Below are 18571 nucleotides of genomic sequence, written 5' to 3' on the forward strand. Positions count from 1 at the left end.
ATTGGGAAAAAAAGAAGGGGTAGAGTTGGAACATTCACGTCATTGGTGTGAGGTTAACTTGTTATTGAATTCATAGGGCTGGCAAAATAAAAGACCATGTCCTCATTTTTTACAAAGCTCTAAAGAACTTTTCAGTTAAAAATAAAAAATATGAGTATACACTCTTTTTTATAAGAAATTAGGATATTTTTCACTACTCAAAGTTTCTTTATTTTTGGCTAATTAGGGTAGAGTTTGGAAATTAAGTAGTTTGGGAGGGAAGGCAATTAGATCCACTATTTTTGGATCTGAATAGGTACCCAGTACCCTTACTACCCAAGCTTAACCCTTGCCCTAATCCTACCCCACAGCCTGCACGGAGGGCTTGGCGGGCTGAAGCCCCCTAAATTAAAACCTGAATTTTAGTTTCAACTCTAACACCCTTACTTAATCTATAAAGCCCTGACAGTGAACCCAATCCAAGTAAAGTGAAGAAGCTTGAACCGCAAACCTCAAACTAATTGATATTAAATTTATTTAAAAAAAGAAGAAAAAAATTCCTATCGTTCCAATGTGGTATCTGTTGAATATTTGTGCACAACGGACCTTTGTTTGAGACAAGCACGTCACACCTACTGACAGGGAGGCCAAAATGAGCAGCATAAGCACCCTTCAAGTTAGGTAGAGTTATTTCATCAAACTCAAATGATACAAATTCGCGTGTCTGAATCGGACGATAGATTTGCTTGCTGTCGGGTTTGAAGAAAGCTTCTGGACGACAATCCGGTGTGGGGCAGATCCGAGTTTTTTATTTTTAATTGATGCCTTGTTTTGTTTTGTTCTTTTGTTACTCATTACCTTAAAAAGTTTTTCCCAAGTATCATGCCTCTTCATGATTAATTCAAATTAAATAGGCTACCATGAGGTTTGCTGTTAAGTGGCAAGGCGAAGCAAAAAGGGCGCTAAAAGAAAGGGCTGCATGGAAATGAGGCGCTTATTCTTGCAAAGCATTGCGGTCTATGAGAACGCTGGGCCAATCGTGATATTTCATTTTGAAAATGAAAACGAAAATGTTTCTTTTGACAACTTTCAATGTGATTTTCAGAAACAAAAAGAAAATATTCTATTTGAAACTTGGAAATGGAAATGTTTCTTTAATTTTTTTATTATGTTTATTCTGCTTTTTGACATGTTATTTTAAACTTCAAGAAAATAGTTTGAATTGAATGTCAAATTTACCACAAATATCTGTAATTTTTTTATATTTTATAAAATATGTTTCTGTTTTTGGATTGAGAATGCTGGGCCACCATAGATATTTTCGGTTTTCTCCCGGGTTCATTCAAAATCCTCTCGATCACGATTAGTGCCCTCTGCAGTCTTTGTCCTGCCTTTCTAAAGGTTCTTTCTCTCTCTTTTCTCTTGCTCTCTACAAAAGGTTTCAAAACTTCTTCCTCCAGCAATCCTTCAATTTGAACGCAGACTTTTAAAATTCGTTTCGCTTTTCACAAAGGATTCATTGGATTTTTAGTTAGAGGAGAGGATAGCTAATAATAAATCTACAGTCACTGCTGCTTGGCATTCCTTTTCGAACTCGAAGCGGTCCTCGACGGTCGTATTCTGTGCTACAGCTTCAGCTACAACTACAGTAGTGAGTCTCCTTGGCTTTTTTTATCAACTGATTTTTTATTGATCGGAGATTGAGCCCCGTTTCTTATTTCGTTTGCAAGAGCCATGTAATTCATGCTTTTGACGATCTTCTTTTTCGTTTTAGTAGCTACGTACGTTACATGCGCTGCTGCCCGTTTTTTGGTTCTCCGATGGCTGCTGGCTGTTCCCGTTCTTCACTGGCATCAGAATCGATGGCATGCGAATACAAGTAAGCATTGTTCTTCTTACGTGTTTTTGATATTACTTATTTCAAATGATTTTGTGCTCATCTCGATAAAATTACACTAAAAACCGGCCGCTACACCCCTGCCGCGCACGAAAAAATGTTACCTCTTCTCATGGTTTTGTGCTAAAAGGAAACTGGATTGGCTTTATTGCAATCAAAGTATTAAGAATTTTGGTAAATTTTTCCTGCTGTTTATTCTTGAAGCAAGAAAATTTGATTTTCATAGGAAACATGTTGTAATGCAAATTAAGTAATTTGAGCTTCCAACTTTTTATGCCTAACAAGAATCCTTTGCAGCAACTTTCTCTAACCACCTTTTTTTCGTAAATGAGCGATAGGATTCGCTGACTTTTTGGAACTACAAGTGAGTATTTTTCGATTAAAATTTCACTTTTTGTGCGATTTTCCCACTGAGACAAATGGGATTTCCCTGCCTCTTGAGTGGAAATTATTTCTAGCTTTGAGAGCATTTTCGGAATTGTAAATGGATCATTCTAGAAAGCATTTTAAATGACTTTATGCTTATTTGGGTGAAATTACACTAAAAACCGGTTGCTAAAAGGGGTCGCAAGACCCACGAAGAACGTGTTTCTCTAAATTTTTTACCTCTTGCGTAGTTTTGTGCTTAAAATAATATGGATTGGCTGTATTGCCCACTAACAATACAATTTCAATTGATTTTCCACTTATTTCGAAGAAATTACACTAAAAACCGGTCGTTTTTTCATAAATTTTTACAAAGCATTATTACTATCAATTTCCTTAAAACGTGCTTTCATTAACCATTCAATAACATCTTCATTATTCTTTTTGTTCTTCATCTAGATCAAAGATCGTTTCAAGCAATAAGTATGACGCAGAAATGTTTCTCAGACCTTCGAAACGAAATTTAATGGCATTTATGCTGGCGTTAAATCGAACAAATAAGCAAGAAAAAACCATTGACTGTGGAGAAAATGACTAAATCTATGAAGATTAGCTGTTGTCAATAAATTTGAATTTTGTTAATTTGTTGTTGGAGTAAGAATCCTTTCTGATGCACGAAACTTTGGCTGTTTTCTATCTTTCAATTTCTTAGGTCTTTGTTGTTCCAGTGTGTCAAAAGCTAATTGTGACAAAGATATGTTACCTGGGCCTCCAATCAAAAGAACTGTGTGATAATTTTAATTCTTTGAGTTTAAAGCTCGAAATGTCACCTTTTTAGGATTTGTCATACTTGTAAGAGTTTTGTTGTCTAAAACGTTTTCGGCTGATGTCTGAACAAGCACCACGACATGCTACAGCTAACAAAATTTTGTTGTTAGAAAGTTTTAACATTTGATTCAGAATAAACAGAGGAGTTTTGAGGAAGTCCGCAATTATGTTTAAACCAGAACCACGAGTCAACGAGAACTGAAAGAAGTTCTATAGTTCACGTTGGATTAACATTGAGAGTTCTAAGGAAATATTTGGCTTAGAAAATATTTGAGTAAAACCCATTTGTCAACGAGGACCAAAACTATATTGCTAGAAAAGTTTAAATTTTGATTCTAAATAAATAGAAGAACTCCTGGGAGTAATCCCATGAAAATGTGTCTAAGAGCCCACGAGTCGTTGAGGAATAAATGAAATAATTATATGGAAAATTCAAACACTGAAATTAGAATAAACAAGAAACTTAGGTGGTAAACCATTAAAATATTTAAACGAGGTACACGAATAGACCTGGGCTTGCAAATGTTTTGCAGCAACTTTCAATTAACAGAAGACTAGCTCCCCTAAGTAGGCTGCTATGCGGGCTTGCCAGTGGCCCTAGGGTAGGGTATATAGATTAGCCTCGGAAAAGACGAGAATTCTCTTAGAACCCCTCAATAAATGATAGTAAAATTAGCCTTGGTAAAGACAAGACAAAAATGTCTAGCCTCTATCTCAAATTGAATGGTCACGTCCCATTGGGGTTCACGTGATAAAAAGCAGCCTGCTCTGCCAAAAAATTTTGGTAAAAAATTTCACGTGCACTCCTGTGACTATCGCTAGTCAGGGGGTCGCCTGAGATAGAGAAGGGGTAGAGGCTCTCCCCTTCCTAGCAATAGTCACAGGAGTGCGAGTGAAATTTTTTACCAAATTTTTTTGGCAGAGCAGGCCAAAAATGTAGCAGGGAGTATTCAATCGAAACTGTAACTGCATACAACAATAGGCTGAAGTTGTTCAAAGAGAAGGTTATCAACAACCCTAATGGCCCACTAGGAGAAATCATTGACTAGTGGGATCGTAAGGAGTTCCAGGCCAGGGGAGCCATTCACAACCATATGGTTGTTTGGTGTAAGGAGAGAACAATCCCTGACCACGCAGTTTGTGCTGAAATGCCAAGGGGTAGCGAATTAAACCCTACTGTAAATTCACTAAAGTCTTTTGTTCGACGTCTACAGGTACACAGATGTCGCAAGGACAAGTGCTTCACCAGTTCTCATGACAAGCCCCTCAGGAAATGTAAGTATGGTTTTCCATACCCAGTACAGGAGGAGGAGAGGTTGAACAATGCTGGCAACAGATTTCTACCTCGTCGCAAATGCCATGAAGACATTTTGGTTGTTCCCTACAATCAGGAAATACTTTACCTGTGGGGAGCACACATGAACATCCAGAAAGTTACAGCATCAGGCTGGGAAATGTACCTGGCCAAGTATGTTGCTAAAACTGAGTAATCAGTAAGGAATAAACCAATAGTAATAAGTAATCAATTTCGGGTTTACTTTTCTAGAAGAATTTACTAAATTACAATGAAGGTAATAAAACATTATCTTCCTGCACGAAAATAGCTCATACTTCTATAGGTTTGTTGCTCTTAGTTAATTATTTTTCCTCAAGGGTTGATTTTCGTTTAAATGCCAATAGTATATGCTACTCACAGAAGGCGTGACTATTAATTGGATAAATTATGTTTGGCTGTCGCCACATTGAAATTGTGATTGCGTGCTTGCTGTATGATATTACATTTGGTGTTCAGATTCCATATAAAATTGTAAGCGTGTAGGAGGGCATTGTTCATGGTGATTAATTTTGATTTAATTTGAAAAGAGAGTAAACAGGTAACTAAGGTTGAGAAATCTTAAGATGAAGGGTACAATATCCAACAAGTACAAGGATTTACTAGAAATACAAAGGCTGATCAATCTGATTTGAAGGCTAGATGATTTTGGCATGTCCATTACTTTTTCAAAGAAAATGCTGCCAAATCTACTACAACAAGTATTTTTCCATCAATTCAAAGCAAGAAAAATCACTCCTCCACGAAAAATTTTTTATATTCTTTTGAACCCTCCTTTGTATATGGGTGCCTATTATCCTGTACCCTATTTAAGGAACACTCTTTTCTTCTCTGAAACAAGAAGTCCACAGTATTAAAAATGGACAACGCAAGAGAAACAGTCGTCATACATTTCAGAGGAGAGGTAAAAGTAAGTACTTTTCCCATCTCAAAAATTTTCATTAACAATTAGTACCTATTCCCTTCGCAAAGAATGATTCCTTTTTACTTATACGATTCATTGCTACTTATTTCTATAACACTAGGCAATTATATTGTTGTAACACTTACCATGTTCACAAATGAAATGCACTTAACAATTTTTTCACAAATTCTTTTTTACAGAATCTCCCCTACAATAATGGCAGTCTTCGACTATTGAAAATTGAAGCTGCTAGGGCGGTTGCCCAAAGCAAGAAAATCAAATTCCAAATATTAGATCGTCGTCGGCGTCTCATAAGAGAATTAAGGTACATTTAGCATTTGCTATAAAAACTCCCTTTTTACATTATTTTATCTTTATTTAACAAAAGTTAGATCATTGATATTTCAAGAAGGCTTACCTTTAAATTTTTTTATTTTTTTCACAGGGCTGGAGATGAGGTATTCCTGTATCTTTGCAGGAAACCAAGAAAGAGTTATCCTAAAAAATTAAGAGAGACAGTTACTTTTAACTTTTCGTTTTCATAACCTATTTTCAGTTTGTAAATCGCTTCTCTTAACGCCTTTTTCAATTTAAAGTATCTTTTAATTAGTTAATTCGCTGATTAGTTAATTACTAATTACGTTTGACAATTAACCACCGTTCCCCAATAACTCCTCTCTTCGGAATTGACTTCCAAAAAAGGGCATGTGTCTTTCCATAATCACATGATCACATGATCCAAATAAGGGCAAGTGTCTTTCAATGATCACATGATCATTTTGCCTCAAAAAACTTAGCCGGGAACAACAACCCCACATTGCACTTTCGCATATCTCTGATTGCATATCAATTTTGACGCATTCAAACTTGTAAGTACATTTTATTCATTGATTTGCAACTTCCTAATTTCATCATATATGTAGACAAATTTTTCGTATCGACAAAATAATTTAATGCATTAAACATCTGGATTTTCCGTTGATATTGCGTATGACTTATTTAAAGATCTCATTTACTTTATTGATTTAAAATAAGTTTCATAATTATTTTACAATTCCCCTATGTATTTATCAGTGCCGTAACCAAAGGGCTGCGTAGATGAGGAAAAGTAAAGTTCATCAAAGCAATTATAAGAATGGATTATTTTCATCTCAATGCAATGCAAGCCACCTCTAACACAAAACCATTTAGATTCGCAACCCCTAGAGAAATTCCAGGTTATGCCATTGGAAACGCCATTCAGACAAAAATCCTATCAGTAGTTAGTTCTTTAATTTTAGTTTTCAATTTCACCTTATGCTATTTAGTGATAATTTAGTGATCATTCTAAAATGATAAGGACTTCTACTCATTGATTCCCTTTCAATTCGTTGTATTTGTGAAGTTTCTGAAACGAGCTATTAAACAAATTTAACTGTATCACCGTAATCTTTCAAATTTAAAATGCATGCCAGGGACACATCCGTACCTGTTTCATCGGTTCTGTGCACCAGTCAAGTTGTATTTAAAATACCCCATTTTCCAAAGTTTTTGCATGTTGATTACAGTGCCATTGATTGCAGTATATAGGCAGTCTAATCGTCTTACCTTGCTTTTTTATAACAACAATTTTATTAGAACAGGAGCCTCAAAATTTGTCAAAAGTTTAGAAAAAATTAAGAACACCCATTTCATTTAAGAACAAATTAAGAACAATCCAGCCTCAGATTTCCAAAAAGATTAACAACAGTCAGGCTAAATTTTTTAAATTTACTGATTCTTATAAAAAAGAGTATAGTTATATGATGGTTTCATACAGTTGGAACTTTCTTTTACCTAAAATTTCTCCGTTCATATAGCTTACGATATGGCTCAATATAAGATTGAAAATAAATATATGGAACTGGCATCCTTCCTTGACGGATGCAAAACATCCCTTTCTGAAATTGAAAAATGGGGAAAACAGGAGAGGTCCATTCGAATTTGCAGAGTGAAGCTGCAAAGTGCCTGTAGCCGGCTTGAGGCTCTAACGAAAAATCTCAATGATTTTCTTTATGAATTAAATATGACAAAAGACATGGATGATTCGGACTTTTTATTAGAAGTAGAAGACACTAATTAATTGTATATATACATTTTACGTTTAGATTGTTTACAAATATGCATCTTCATTTTGTTTTATCTTTTCATGCCTCCGTTCTTTGGATGTATTGATCTCCCGGATATATCAATAAAAATTATTTACACAGATCCAATCCCGTGCAGGTTTCATCAAGTTTTAAGTTATGTCCGTTCCAGTACCAGTACATACCTTCCAACCTGTAGAGAAGGAAAATCGGGAAAAGCGGAAAAATAGAGCTGGGGGTCTGGGGAGCGCTCTGAGCCCCCCAGCGGTTCCAGGGCAACGCCCTTGTAGGAGTCCAGGGGGCGAAGCCCCTGAAAGCTCCTGACATTTTGTCATTTCTGAGGCCTCAAAATGGCTCATGATTCTTTAATTTCTCTGTCTGTAATATGTTAATAGAAAAACAGTTCTTCGTAATCAATAGGTCAGTAATATCGAAGAACTTTCTTAGAAAGTGAGGGGGGGGGGGGGGGGGGGGGCAAATAAAGAGGTCAAAAAAGTTCTGGGCTTAGAAACGCCACTTGTACACTTGACCTTAGGAAATTTTTGACAATCAAAAGAATTTGTTACGAACAGCATTGAGCAATAAAATTCCACAGTTTTGCGTCTGGCTTTATCCGATGTCGTAACTATTGTAATGTTGTGAATACATCGAATCGTTTCGTCCGTTATGAAAAGGTTGCACTGTTGACAGTGATCTTGATTCATCTTTATTTTATACCAGCTTTTTATTTTTATTACAAGTTTTTTTCAAAAATCAGGAGGATTTTTTAATTGTCGGGAGGTCGGAAGATGACCTCTGAAATCGGGGGTCTCCCGGTCATATCAGGAGGGTTGGAACATGTGCCAGTACCAGTAATCTGCTTTAAAAAGACTCTTGAGGTTACTGCTACATGCCTAGCCACCTTCAATTCGTTTTATGTCAATCTTTTTACTTCATCAACAGATAAATTTAATACTTTTGAATATCTCAGCCAAGAATCTCTATATTAACTTTTTTATCACTTGTTCATTGCCTTAACCCTATCCAGACTAGGCTTTTTGAAACTTTCGGGAGACTAGGGGGGGAGGGCACAAAGTGCCCCCTCTCCGTAATTTCTTTGTTCCTCTAGCTAGGACAATGAACTTTGTTTGGATGGTACTCTTATCTTTTCTCCACATTTTAGTATTATTGTTCAATTTTTAAGTCACGTGGTTTCACGATGACGTCATCATAATGGTGGCCGGGTGAAGCAAAAATTTAGAAAATTTTAGAAAATCTTAAAATATTCATTAATTCCAAAGCATCGGGCTAAGATATTAAAATAAGCAAATTTGATGCATTTTCTAATAGAAACAAGAAGATTGACACAATTTTAATGTTACTTCTCAAAATTATTAACGTTCCTAACAAAAGAACTCAACATATTTTGTATTTGGCTATAGTTTTTTCTATATAACTAAATGATCGATAAAACCAAATGTCATGTTTGAGTTCATTTTTAATGCCTTAGCAGACAAATTTTTCTAAACTTGCAGTTTTTTTAAATGTAATACCTATATATCTGTCAACAAATGTGTGCGCATGCGCAGCAGAAGAATGTTGAATTTGAATTTTCTGGTCAGAATCTAATTTTAATACTAATTTTCATCAATATATCTACTTTTGTTGCGAATCCGTGGCAGATTGAACTATTTTTTACTTGACTAATTTTGAAAACGCCCCTACACAACAACCTGATTAATAATAAAAAATTATCTTTTTATATAAACATGTGTCAGATAGGTTAAAACTAAAAGTCAGGAGGTCTGAGGAGTATTGCTTTCAAACTCCTGAAGTTATGAAAGAAAAACCAACTAGGGGGGGGCACTTGGTGCCCACCCCTAGTCTGGATAGGGTTAAACTTTTCAACAAAATAGGGCAAAGTCGGTAAACCTGTCAATAATTTTGGACAATCATTTGACCTGTATCAGTTAATGATATATATTCTACAATGATCTTATTGCCAAAAAAGAAAGGACAGCAAAGCAGGAACGACGCTTATTTTACCATATCAAACATATTCCTTGCGTGAAACAAGGACACTGCAACGACCAAGGGGCAAGGGGGCAGGCTTCAGTAGTACAGTGTATTTGCAGTGGCGTATGAAGGACAGAACGTTAAAGGGCATATGTCACATTAGCAGTTGGCTAATAAAAAAAGCGTTTAGACTGGAATTCCATTGTTTCGTGATTCAGCATTGATGTAGCAAGTCATCCCTTCTTCACTTGCGATCCTCTATCTCTTTTCCTCTCCTTTCAGCTTCCTCTAATCCAGTATATATCGATTCTTTTCTCCAGTGAGTTATGCTTTTGCATGTTCCTCCATGTTGCCTATGGGAACATGTGTTTCCTTTTCTGTAGAAACTGCAGCAGCTTATCCCAAAGGTACTTTTCCAAAAGATAAAAATTGGATGTCCAAAAATTTCTCTACACTTGTGTTTTGAAAACAAAGATTTAATCCAAAACTAACAAGCTGTCAACTGCACTTCTGCAAAAAAAGGAAACCACAAACAATGGGTGCTCCTTGCCTTGGTGTTTGGGTTTCCTCACTAATTCACCAGGCAACATCTTAGCTCAGAGAGGGAAAGTTTTATAGATAAGGTTTCTGAAATTTCAAACTATTGTGGTTTACAATAAACAAGATTTCTGAATTGTGAATACACATTGTAGTAGTTATTATTATTTATATTACCATTAATGTATGACGTCATATGTCTGCGCATATGATCTTATTGCATTCTTATATATGAAGTGATTTCCCGAACCGACGTGTTTTATCTCTTGCTTACGAAGTCTACAATGGCCACAAGTTAAAAGGAGAAAAAGGAATGTAGGATGGCAACAAATAACATAAATCCTAAATCAAATTTTCAAAATTTACAATTTTCGTCTGTCAACACAGAACACAGAGGAGATTATCGATGAATTCCACACGAGACTTCGCACACTTGCAACACATTGCAAATTTAACGATGATGACTTTGAAATTAAGATGCAAATCATGTGTAATGGAAAGTCAACACAAATAAAGAAAGAGTCAAATTTCGTGGAGGGAACACGCAAACAGCGAAAAGCCCATGCAATTAAAATGGATAAGGATGAATTATCAGCCTCTTCTGATGATGAATATGCCTTTGCAGTGGAAGGAGAAAATAAACTTTCCACAAAAACTCAACTGAAATTGAATGACTCGTTCAATTTGACATTCCAAGTGGACACGGGGGCAACTGTTAATATTATTGATTCCAAGACCTACGGAAGTTCACAACATCAAATAAAGGTAGAACCAGTTAAGACAAAAATATTCGCATATGGATCTTCAACACCAATTCCATTAAAAGGCTGTTTTAGTGCTTTGATTGAGTCAATATCATGCTACACAGTTTCGCAATTTTATGTCATTGAAGGGTCCGGGGGAAATTTTCTAAGTGAAAAAACCGCCCACGAACTGATGCTAATCCACTCAGTCCACAAAGTCAATAAATCACAAACAAATGGAGTGAGTGGAGTGACAACTGATCACAAAGGAGAAAACAAACGTCCTTGCCAACACAGACACTAATATTCAAGGACTCTTCAATAAATATCAAAATGTTTTCGAAGGAGAGGGAAAATTGAAAGGACAAAAAAAAAATTACACAATAAAGATGATGTGAGTCCGATAATGCAACCGCAAAGGCGTATACCTTACCATATGAGAAGAGCGGTCACAAGAGAGCTAAAAAAAATTACTGAACACGGCATTATAGAGAAGGTTGTCGATCAGCCCTTGCCCTGGGTATCACCTATTGTTTGCATTCCTAAAAAAGACGGGGGAATACGTATATGTGTAGATATGCGCGAAGCAAACAAGACATTCTCTGCGCACGAAGGACTTTACCAGTATAAAAGACTAAGGTAGGGGGGTCCCAGAAGAAAAAAAAACATAGAAACTTATACAGGGGAGGTTCAATCTTGATTCCCATGATTAATCAATACTTTTAGTGCAACTTTTAAAAAATTTCAAATTAATTATGCTAATTAGCTTTTCAAAATGGCTGCCGATTGCCAAAAAATTGCAAATAATCATGACAACATATTTCTGGAATGGCAAGACTGATCATGTTCAAACTTTGCATTTTTACTCACAATCATAAATGCTAAGTGCTCAGAGGAAAACTTTTTTATTTTTGCATACAGGAACATTTTTAAAATCATTTTACTTAACTTTTAGTTATCGCTGTGTTATCCATTAAACAGAAATGTTCAAAAACAGGAATTTTGAAACTAAGATTCTAATTCTGTAAGTACCATACAGTTACTATCCAGTTGCAAAATTTCATCAAAATATCTCAAGTGGTTTACAAAATATTCTGCAGCAAAACACGACCATTTTCAGAAATTCATAAACGTGAGAAAAATGTGTTCAAAGTTAAAACAAAAGTTTATGATGCATGTGATGTTAAATTAGAGTTTAATGTCCACCAGGTTCATACAAGTTTCCTCCCTCTATCATTTTCTTGTCTGCAAACCCTTTTCTTTTTGCTCTTAACATTGTTCTCCTTGATTTCAACTTGGCAATTGTCTTTTCCCCAGCTTTCACCAATCAACTTGAATCAAGTGTCCTGCACATCTGTTCTGTGAATTTTCCAGGAGTTATATTCATTTTTAGAAACATTCTCAAAACAGATTTTTTCCCATCATTAAAATGTGTTACAGCACTGTAAGAAGCATCTTGGATGACATCCTTCTCAACAAAATACTCTTTTGAGCACCTATCCCAAACCAACTTGTTGAGACACTCGTTGTTGTTTTGAGTTTTGCCATGAAGACACTTCTTCAACAAGTTTGGAGATGCTAGGTCATCAAAAATTGGCTTGATTAGATCATAAATTGGCATTGGGAGACCTGTTTTATGCTTATAAGAATCAGGGTCTCTTTTGTACCCACACTAAGAATCTGGACCATCTGGACAATTATAGTGCATTTTGTTACGGGCAGTCGATGCAACATGTGGCAAAATTGCAGAAACAGACTTTTGCATTGCCTCCAAATTACCAACATTCTGTCTGATGGCGAACCCCAAATAATTCTGCAAGGTGTCAATGGTTTTATCTGTTAATCTACCAACACCAGTAATTCCTTTCCCATCAGATAACTTTACCCCTTTATATTCTTTCTTGAGACGCCTCAATCGTCCTCCGCATCTCTTTTGGACATGTCCCACACACTCTATCTTTTCAATACCACATTCTTCACCATATGGCTTCAACTGGCTGACTTTCTTGAATGATGCAGAATCTTCATCACCAAGATATTTGTGATATTGAAGCCCATGATTTGCTTCTGATCTCAGAAAAATACGTGCAGCCCCAATCGGCTCCATAGCCCCTGCACTGCCATCATGATCTTTTTTACATTTGTGCTTTTCCTGCCATTCAATGTATTTCCTTGTGTCTTTGGGTTTACCTTCTCAATAAGCACATCCTTCACAAAAATTTGACAGGACTTCAATGTCTATACATTTTCCAGTCTCTACACTTATGCAGCTTACAAAACCATGATGGCTTGAGTGACCGCGCCTTTGCCAGCTGCCATCTAGGGAAACAGCACACTTTGAAACCCCGTTTGCTTTTATTTCTATTGCTGCTGCTTTCATACTTTCTTTAGCTACTTCTTTGTTTGCAGCTAATACTTTGGAAAAGGCTTTCTTGTAATTTTTTTTGTCATAGGCTGAGGAGAATTCAAGCAGGCAGAAAAGTTTTCCAGAACAATATATCCTCTTCCAATAGATCTTGCAAATGAAACCATTCGAAGGTTGACTTCATTTGATGCCCTTCCAGACCCTGTCCCTTCAATCTTTTTCGATGTTTCAAGGGTGCTTTGAAATTCACATGCTCCACAGTTCAACTGCAAAATGTGAGAGAATCCAGACTTTTTTTCAACGGCAAGTCTACATGATAATGCGTGTTGTTTGCATTCTAGGCAAGGGACGTTTAACTCAAAAAACTGGCACAAAATTGATAAGTCTATCAAAATGAACCCTTCTTTGACTGGTTCATTGGTAGTGCTTGGCCTCTCTAACATTGACCCAGAGTATATTCTTTTTGTGAGATGTCGAAGTATCAACATTATCCTGGGTAAAGGATTCAGCAGGCATCCCAGATTCTTTGTTGGGAGATTTATGGCCTAAAAATTGATTTGCTCTGACTCTCCTTTTTCTCTTTCTACCTCGACTCCTGCTTTTATTTCCATCACCCATTATTCGAAGCTGGTAATTCTTGTACAAAAAAACTCAAAAACGATGAATGTGTGTGACTTCCAGACGCAACGTAATCCCAAATCAACGATAAATATTTGCAACTTTCAAACACAGTCAACGATTGGAGACAAGAAGACACACTTTGGACTTTGGACAGTGCCTGTTCTCGTTTTGAAACATTCCTAAGGTGGTTTTAATATTAAGGTGGGAATCATGTTCTTTCCAAGTCAGAAAAACGTGGGGTTTTGGGGCAAAATTCTGGTAACTAAGGGCAAAATTTGTTGCTAAGAGATTAAAACAAATGGGTGGGCATGGAAAATAGGGTTTTTTATTATCTTCTCTTTACCATATTGCAAAACCAATGTCACAGTTAAATTCTCTATGAAATTCTGTCATATATAATGGAAAAATACAATTTTCAATATAATTGTCAAAATTCGCTAAATCTTTGGGATACCCCAAACATCAAATATAAACTTGTAGATAAGATTATGATTATGTATCAAGGTATTTTAAAGCCAAACATGTCCAAAGGTGACAGGACATGGAAGAGCTATAAAATGAATTGACAGAATTTTTGCCATGGCAACTGTTGCCATGGAAACTCTAAAAACCTTTATTGTATAATTGCTCATTGTAAATTTGAAATTTCAAAAAATCATCAATTTATTTTGATCTTCTTAACAAGATGAGCCTTCACTGCAAATTTCAATGAAATATGTCCAACAGTTCTTTAGATATCTTTTCTATAAGATAAAATAGTCTGTTTTTCAAATCGGCCAATCAAAGTTTTTGAAGTATATAAGCATGGACTACTTGCATTGAACGTTATTTCTCAAAGCTGTTAGACCAATTTACATGGCAATCCTGCTTATAATAGATAAAAGAAACAAATTTCCAAGAAATAGAAACCAATAGGATTACCTTTTTCAGCTCTTTGGATCAAATAACATTGCTTAACTACACAAAAAGTAAAATTTTAAACTGCCAGTATTAAACGGCCAAAAATGGTTTCTTCGCACAATGTACTTCTATGTCGTTTTCATTTACAAATACTACCTCCAGTTCCTTGCTCTCATCACCACAGTTGTTCTCTCTTCTAGAAATAGGAGTAGCTTCAGGTTTCTTTGATGTCCCAAAAGCTCCTGACAAATAGTGTTTTCCAACAACATTTTTTGTCTTCCTTTCATGGCGGAGCTGTCTTCTTCTTCTTCTATATTTGCTTTGGCATTTTTTTTGTGCATTATTAATTCTAGATGAATTTTCCAATCTGTATCCTGTCATTGTATTAATGCCAAGGTCCTCAACTCCTAGTCTCTCTAACACAGAACCCATACTTGCTGCACCTCTATTCCAAATGAGCACTGTGATTGCGGTGGCTGTTTGAAGCTTATGATATCCAACAAAAACACGTTTTGGACATTTCGCCCAAAGGGTGTTGTTGATGGATTCATTCTGGTTCTGAGTGTACCCTTAAGACATCTCTGCAGAAGATTCTTGTCACTAAGTCTTTCAAACAACATTTTAAGTTCTTCTCTAAAAACTGGAGGCAGGCATTTCTCAGCAGAGTAAGTATTTGTCTTACCAGCAAGATCTTGTTTATACCGGCACCAAGAATTTTCTCCATCAGGACAAAGCCTATGTTGTTCTGAAAGAATTTCATTCTCACCAGCAATGCAGTGAAAATATATAGCCCAAACTGCATTATACATGGCTGTCAAATTGTTTGAATTATTTCGTATGGCATAGCCAAAGTAATTCTGAAATGAGTCAATTACAGAGTCTGTTAATCTTTTTCTTCCACCAATGGTTCCACCATCAGCAAGCGTCTTTCCTTTAGCTCTAAGTTTGAGGCCTCGAAGATTTGTTCCCATCCGCTTCTGGATATGGCCAACACAATCCTTTTTACAAACCAAATACGATGAACCATATTCTTTTGATAGTGCTTCTGACACAACTCCATAGGATGATAAGTCACCATCCCCTACATAGGTTGTGTACTTCAGGTTATGTTTTTCAATAGACCTCATGAACATCAAAGTGGCAGCTTCTTTTTCCATTGCTTCTGATGACTGGTGGTGGTTGACAGAGCATGAGTCACTATGGCTTTGAAACCATGTCTTATATCTTTGTGAATTTTTGTCCAACAAGCTACGTGACCTACATTCAAAACACACCTTACTGCGCACTTCAAAATCCAGCACCTCGCCAGTTTCTATTGATATAACAAAAACAACACCAAGAAGGGATGAGTATCCACGCTTTTGCCAAGTTCCATCAATTGAGATTGCCACAGAAAATATATCTGTAGTGGCATTCATGTCTCTGCAGGATGAATCCTCTTGGATTAGTTTTTTTTTCAATCTTTCTGCAGACTTTTTCAATGCAATTTCACATTCTTCGTTAGCTGATAGCTCAATTTTTTTCATTATGGCTTGATATGACTTAGTGGCAACTGGTTGGGGGTAAATTCAAAGCAGTACATAATTTATTCAAACTCTGCTGGCCATTTCCTGTCAAGATACCACCTTGTGTAAGCCGTACATTCACTTCACAATTCCCTTTCTTATTTTCAATTTTCTTGCTTGTATGAAACTTAGTCTCATTCTTGCAAAATTCACATCTTAATAGGAGACACTCATGTAAACCATTCCTTTTGCCGTTATCTTGATAAATCTCTAATTTACCCTCAGAACTTCTACACTTTGCACAAATAACAGTGTTGTTGATAAATTGCCGAAGACAATCAGTGTCAATTATCTTTTAACCATAAGCAAGCACTTCCCCAGTTGGTGTTTCTTGTCCCAAATCAAGTGCCCTTTTTCTTGTCATAATCTGGCTATCTATCTTTTCCAAAACTGGACAGTTTGATGATATCTTTTCAGAGGATCTGTTTGGCTTACCAGGAGATATGGCAGTTGATAGGCCTTGTCCCAACGAACTTGATTGTTTTCCGGCCTACTTTCAGTTCTAGGCAGCTCCTGTTTTTGAATGCCATAAAACATCCTCTTTCTTTTCTTCCGATGTGTTGCTGCTTGCTTTGGCATCGTTAATTTGGTTATTTTGTTACACGAATGATTTGGTTTCTTCTCTGTGAACAGTTGAATTTATAGTTGAAGCAAAAGCTAAACCGAAGATTGCCTCAAACACGCCAAGTTCCTAGCCAACAAAGTATTTCACATAGATTGTCACGAAAATATGGCCACTGGATATCAAATTTGGGGGTCTTTGGGGCAACTTGGTGTGTTTCTTTTGCATGGAAACCGTTGCTAAGGAAAAAATAAATTTGGTGCTCCCAAAAAGGGCTAGTTTTACTAACGTTTTTAATAGCTATATCATTTTCTAATTACACCATCTTAAAGATCGATGATGAAAAGCCACAGCAAAAACATAATTTCCTTGAAAAATAAATTACTACGGTACGGTACTGTAACTACGGTACATCCAGTGCAGCGGAAGTGTTTCAAAATATTCTTTAACGAAATTTGAGTGACATTCAAGGTGTAAAGAATATGGCTGACGATATTATCATATTCGGAAAAGATCGAAAAGAGCATGACAGAGCATTGTCTGAAACGCCTCTCAGATCTAAATATCAAAGCAAAAGGAGAAAAATGCAAGTTTCTTCAAAAAGAAATAAAATTTTATGGTCTCATTTTTACAGAAAAAGGTACCAGACCTGACCCAGAGAAAGTCAAACATCTGTTAAACACTGCACCGTTTTCTTGGAATGGCAAACACTTGTAGCGATTACATTCCAAATTATGCCTCGTTAACACAACCGCTTCGAGAGTTGAGAAAGAAAAATAATACTTTCAAATGGACCTTAGTAGAACAAAGAGCATTTAATCTGTTGAAAATAAAATTACACAAGCACCTGTAATTGGCTACTTTGACACAGAGAAACACAGTGTGTTAATCGTACTGTTGGTGCTATTTTAGCTCAAAGAAAGAAGGATGGGACACAGTATAAAATTGTCTCGTTTGCAAGTAGAGCCCTCACTCCAGTAGAGAGGAGATATTCACAGACTGATATAGAAGGCCTTGCTTTAGTCAGGGGGATAGAACATTTTCGAGTACTTCTCCTAGGCAAAGAATTTGATGTTAATGTGATGATGATGATGTAAGGCATCACGAAATGGGAAGCATAATGGAGGTCAGACGTCAAATTCTTTGCTCTGTGATATTTTTAGTGTATTTGACCTTGATATTGAAAAGTACCCAGTGGTATAAAGTAAACTCCACTGCAAAATTTAAAGCCTGTTTTGCGTGTCTAAGTTTGAAACTGGATGCCAAATCTTACCCTGGAAGAAACGATTTGCGAAGGAATGCTGGCGTGTCAAAAAGTGGCCTAAGGAAGGACCTTTCCCGCAGCGACAAGTTGAGAAATGTGCTTCGCCTCACCAACTTAAATATTTGTGCTTGGTACTTGATCTTACTATTGGGAGACATACAGTTGAACCCAGGACCAACAAGAAGAGAAAAAGATCCTTGCTCAATTTGTTCTAAAGGATGCAGAACGAAGGCAATATTGTGTGACTGCTGCAATTGATGGTACGATACGAAGTGTATCGGCATGTCAAACGTGGAGTATGAAGAATTAGATAAACCTAGTGCTCGATGGGACTGCATCCGTTGCCTGTTTCCAAATATGTTCACAGATCAAAACATTGGAAAAACGATAAATGATACACGAAATGAGGCAGGAGGGCCCAAATATATGTTCCCAAAATTAAGACACGGCCTGAAAATAGCCCATCTGAATATAAACAGACTATACAGTAAGCTGGACTCCGTGAAGGAATTACTGCAGCATACCTCTCTCAATGTACTTGGTTTAACTGAAACTTGGCTAACATCAGATATTGATGATGACGAGCTTGAAATTGAGTGTTATTCGA

General features: G+C 36.4%; 2 long non-coding RNA genes and 1 pseudogene across 2 annotated transcripts; 2 read left to right on the forward strand and 1 right to left on the reverse strand.

Annotated features, from left to right (window-relative positions):
- Positions 1–1733: 1733 nt before the first annotated feature.
- LOC148959638 (uncharacterized) lies at positions 1734–2840 on the forward strand. The gene is made up of 2 exons (XR_016144078.1): positions 1734–1858; positions 2702–2840. It is a non-coding gene; the product is annotated as an uncharacterized LOC148959638 (long non-coding RNA).
- A 2331-nt stretch (positions 2841–5171) lies between these two features.
- On the forward strand, positions 5172–5642 carry LOC148959639 (uncharacterized). Its single transcript, XR_016144083.1, has 2 exons — positions 5172–5313; positions 5508–5642. It is a non-coding gene; the product is annotated as an uncharacterized LOC148959639 (long non-coding RNA).
- A 3421-nt stretch (positions 5643–9063) lies between these two features.
- LOC148959640 (uncharacterized) lies at positions 9064–13243 on the reverse strand (annotated as a pseudogene).
- Between the last annotated feature and the right edge of the window lie 5328 nt (positions 13244–18571).

The sequence above is a fragment of the Rhopilema esculentum genome, chromosome 9 (genome assembly GCF_057945365.1).
Source record: "Rhopilema esculentum isolate cy_ngs chromosome 9, ASM5794536v1, whole genome shotgun sequence".
NCBI classification, from domain to species: domain Eukaryota; kingdom Metazoa; phylum Cnidaria; class Scyphozoa; order Rhizostomeae; family Rhizostomatidae; genus Rhopilema; species Rhopilema esculentum.